A 5,000-nucleotide genomic window follows, 5' to 3' on the forward strand; every position below is an offset into this window, starting at 1 on the left:
GGAAATTTTCTGCACAGGGGTTTCATCTTTGGCCCAACGAATAAAGCATGAATGTAACAGACATACGTAGTTTTTCTTGTTTTATCCCAGAACTGCGCCATTTATAAAGAAATTGAAAGAAATGTTTAATGAATATATATATATATATATATATATATATATATATATATATATATAATTATAATATAAAAACATTTCTTAAAATATTTTAAAACAAACCTATCCAATACATGGCTAAAAGTAACTACTCACAGAAAAGGTAAACTAACAGATAGTCACAAACTATACGAAAAAAAATCACAAAATAAACAAAGGTGTGGAAGATGTCTGGATATTTAATGAGGGAACGAGTGATTTAATGAAGTTTGACTCTGAAGTCGTAAGCTCGTCCACGTTGGGCTGAGCCTATTGTTTGGAAGTTTTTTTTTTTTATACCAATCTTCGTTTTGTAGATTACATAGTGATTATATATATATATATATATATATATATATATATATATATATATATATATAGATATATGTATATATATATATATATATATATATATATATATATATATCATATCTATATATATCTATATATATATATATATATCTATAGATATATATATATATATATATATATATATATATATATATATATATATATATATATCTATATATATATATATATATATATATATATATATATATATATATATATTATATATATATATAGTATATATATATATTATTTGTGTATTCTTTTTCTACTTTCATTGAACTTCTGACACCGGAAGAGCCTCAGATCTGTCAGAAAACCTTAAGATCCAATGAAGTTCTAATTACGGTAATGGATGCTTAACGAGAGGTCCTGAATTATGTCGGATGATAAAGACAGCTACATTTTTAAAGTTGAAGAAAACCCACAAAGAATCGAAAAAGAGGTGAGAGGAGAAAGTAAGCAACTGGAGGAAAAGTTTTTCGCAAGACTTTGCGGAAATTGCGAAGCTATGAGAGTTTAGATGACGAGCGGATAAAGATTTTTGTAGGCCTTAATGAAGATGATTGTTATTTACAGAGAGAAAACTAGGAGAAGTTTGCAAAAGAACTTATGTTTACATAAATATAATTATGTTTGCGTTGAAGTTAGGTATAAGATTCCATTTAAATCTTCAAGGCATGGAACAAAATTATGCGTATGTTTATCTCTCCTTGTTACTTTTTTATATTATTATTATTATTTTTTTTTTTGGTCTATCACAGTCCTCCAATTCGACTAGGTGGTATTTTATAGTGGGGTTCCGGGTTGCATCCTGCCTCCTTAGAGTCTTACTGTGTGCGCCGTTTCCAGGATCACACTCTTCTGTATGAGTCCTGGAGCTACGTCAGCCTCTAGTTTTCTAGATTCCTTTTCAGGATCTGGGACCGTGCCTAGTGTTCGTATGATTATGGGTACAATTTCCATATCCTCCTTATTTCTATTTTCAGGTCTTGATACTTATCCATTTTTCCCTTTCTTTCTCTTGACTCTGATGTCCCATGGTATTGCGACATCAATGAGTGATACTTTCTTCTTGATTTTGTCAATCACGTCACGTCTGGTCTATTTGCAAGTATCACCCTATCTGTTCTGATACCCTAGTCCCAAAGGATGCCTGATCGTTTCTATCACTCCTTCAGGTTGGTGCTCCGTACCACTTACTACTGCAGGTACTAATTTAGGTATAAGATTCCAGTTCAATCTTCAAGGCATTGAACAAAATTATTACGTATTTGTTATCTCTCCTGGTTACTTTATTATTATTATTATTATTATTATTATTATTATTATTATTATTATTATTATTATTATTATTATTTTATTTTATTTATTTATTTTTTTTTTTGCTCTATCACAGTCCTCCAATTCGACTGGGTGGTATTTATAGTGTGTTCCGGGTTGCATCCTGCCTCCTTAGGAGTCCATCACTTTCTTACTATGTGTGCTGTTTCTAGGATCACACTCTTCTGCATGAGTCGTGGAGCTACTTTAGCCTCTAGTTTTTCTAGATTCCTTTCAGGGATCTTGGGATCGTGCCTAGTGCTCCTATGATTATGGTACGATTTCCACTGGCATATCCCATATCCTTCTTATTTCTATCAGATCTTGATACTTATCCATTTTTTCCCTCCCTTTCTCTTCAACTCTGGTGTCCCATGGTATTGCGACATCAATGAGTGATACTTTCTTCTGACTTTGTCAATCAACGTCACGTCTGGTCTGTTTTGCACGTGTCACCCTATCCGTTCTGATACCATAGTCCCAGAGGATCTTTGCCTGATCGTTTTTCTATCACTCCCTCCGGTTGGTGCTCGTACCACTTATTACTGCAAGGTAGCTGATGTTTTCTTGCACAGGCTCCAGTGGAGGGCTTTTTGCCACTGAATCATGCCTTTTTTTGTACTGGTTCTGTGCAAGTGCCGGGCATTCGCTTGCTATGTGGTTTATGGTTCATTTTTCGTATTGCACTTCCTACATATGGGAGAGATTTTATTTCCGTCTATCGTTCTTTGAACATATCTGGTTCTTAGGAGGCCTGATTTGTGCCGCTGTTATCATTCCTTCAGTTTCCTTCTTTAGCTCTCCCCTCTGTACCAATTGCCATGGTCCATCGCTGGCTAGTTCTTTAGTCTGTCTCATGTATTGTCCGTGCATAGGTTTGTTGTGCCAGTCCCTCTGTCTGTCTGTCATTCTCTTGTCTCTGGTATATTTCTGGGTCTTCGTCCATTTTATTAGTCCTCTTCCCATCGACCTCTTTAGCCACTCGTCTTCACTGGTTTTCAGATATTGCCCAGTGCTCTGTTCTCGATGTTGACGCAGTTCTCTATACTTAGTAGTCCTCCCTCTCCCTCCTTCCTTTCGTGTTATGTATAGTCTGTCCGTATTTGCTCATGGGTGTAGTGCTTTTGTGTATTGTCATATGTTTCCTGGTGTTTTCTGATCTATGCTGCGGAGTTTCTGCCTTTGTCCATTCCACTATTCCTGCGCTGTATCTGATTACTGGCACTGCCCCATGTGTTTATGGCTTTTACCATATTTCCTGCATTGAGTTTTGACTTGAGTAATAAGCCTTGAGTCTCTGCATATATTCTTTTACCTGATTGTGTCCTTCATCTTTTGGTGTTTTATATCCCTCCTTCCATTATCCAGGTATTTTTATACTGTCTCATCTATTTTATTATTATTATTATTATTATTATATTATTTATTATTATTATTATTATTATTATTATATTATTATTTATTATTATTTATTATATTTAGAAGATGAACCCTGTTTATACGGAAAACAAAATTCAAAGTTAGGGTTGGGGACAAGCCCACTGACTTTTGAATTCAAGCTATCAAAGAATATGGTGTTCTTTTTGAAAGAATAACGCAAGGGAATAGAGAATACAGAAAGAAGAGACAGTATTAAGAAAATAATAATAATGAGTAATTAATAAACAGAGCACTGATCATAACCCCCTCTGATGAAGACAGATAATTTATAACCACTACTACTGCTTGAGAAACCTGACTGAAAAATATCCCGGCCATAAAAGCAATCATCTCGAAAAGAGACTCTCGCTAAGGCTTAATGAGGACTTTTTGTCGTAACTTTGATGACACAGAAGACCCTGAAGGATCCTAATTACAGATTTCAATTTGCTTCTGGTTAGCATAAAAACGGGGAGGGAGGAGGCCAAGGAAGTGCCTGGGAAATTCTCTTTTATCTGGCAAATAAAATTATTGGAACATTTTTCGAAATATTACTGGAACGTTTTTTTTCCGAAATGCTATTGGGAACGTTTCTAAATATTATGGGTACATCTTTTTATAATATTATTGGGAACGTTTTCAAATATTATTTGGCACATATTTATTGGGGACATTTTTTTTGAAAATATTGGAATTTTTTTTTTTTTTCACGAAATGTTGTTGAAAACGTTTTTTTCGAAAATTTTAAATGGAATACTTTTTTTTTCAAAAATTTTTTTAAAAAAATTTTTTTTTTATTGGGACATTTTTCAAAATATTACTGGAACGTTTTCGAATATTATTGTTAAAATTTTTTCAGAATATATTAGAATGTTTTTTTTTAAATATTATTGAACATTTTTTCGAAATAAAATTATTAAGACTTTAAAAATATCATTTTAAAACATTTTTTCCAAATATTATTGGGAAAATTTTTTCGAAACACTTATTTTGGAGTTAATTTTCGAAATATTATTTGAAATTTTTTTTCGAAATATTATTGGAACGTTTTGAAATATTATGGGAAAATGTTTACGAAATATTAGAACATGTTTTCAAAATATTACTGGAACATGTTTTATGGAATATTATTGGAACATTTTTCAAATATTATTGCAACATTTTTCCCAAATATTATGGAAAATTAAAAAAAAAATGTTATTGCCACTTTTTTCATAATGTTTATTGGAATATTTTTTGAAATATTATTGTAACATATTCCGCCTTCCCCACAAGCGATCACGGGCTCTTGCTTTTCGGGATGGAGGGGCGGCTCGGTTGAACGACTATTTCTTTTTCAGTAGACTTTCAATGTTTCGAAGCAATTTCTGACTCCATGTAAAGCTATATGATACGTATTGGATTCACTTGAGCGACTTGAGTCATGTTGGCAGAGATTTCGGATAAATGCAGCTGAAAAAAAATCTATATAGGACTTTTATTACTGGCATAACGCAATAGGTTCATTAAAAAAATCATAGCATATGGACAAATTGCTATTCATTTAGATCTTATGTGTGAGAGAGCAGTACGTTCAAGTGTTAATGATCGCCATGATAAATCTGGTTTTGAAAATCAATCAATTTTTTCCCTTCTGACTGTCTTTTATTACGAGGCGCTAGTTAAGCCAGTGTCTGAGAATCCCAAGACATCACTGTCCTTCTGGCTAAGTATGGAGATCTTGATAAATATCTAGAACCATTTTGTAAAAAAAAAAAAAAAAAAAAAAAAAAAAA

Source organism: Macrobrachium nipponense, chromosome 31 (assembly GCF_015104395.2).
Source record: "Macrobrachium nipponense isolate FS-2020 chromosome 31, ASM1510439v2, whole genome shotgun sequence".
Lineage (NCBI taxonomy): Eukaryota > Metazoa > Arthropoda > Malacostraca > Decapoda > Palaemonidae > Macrobrachium > Macrobrachium nipponense.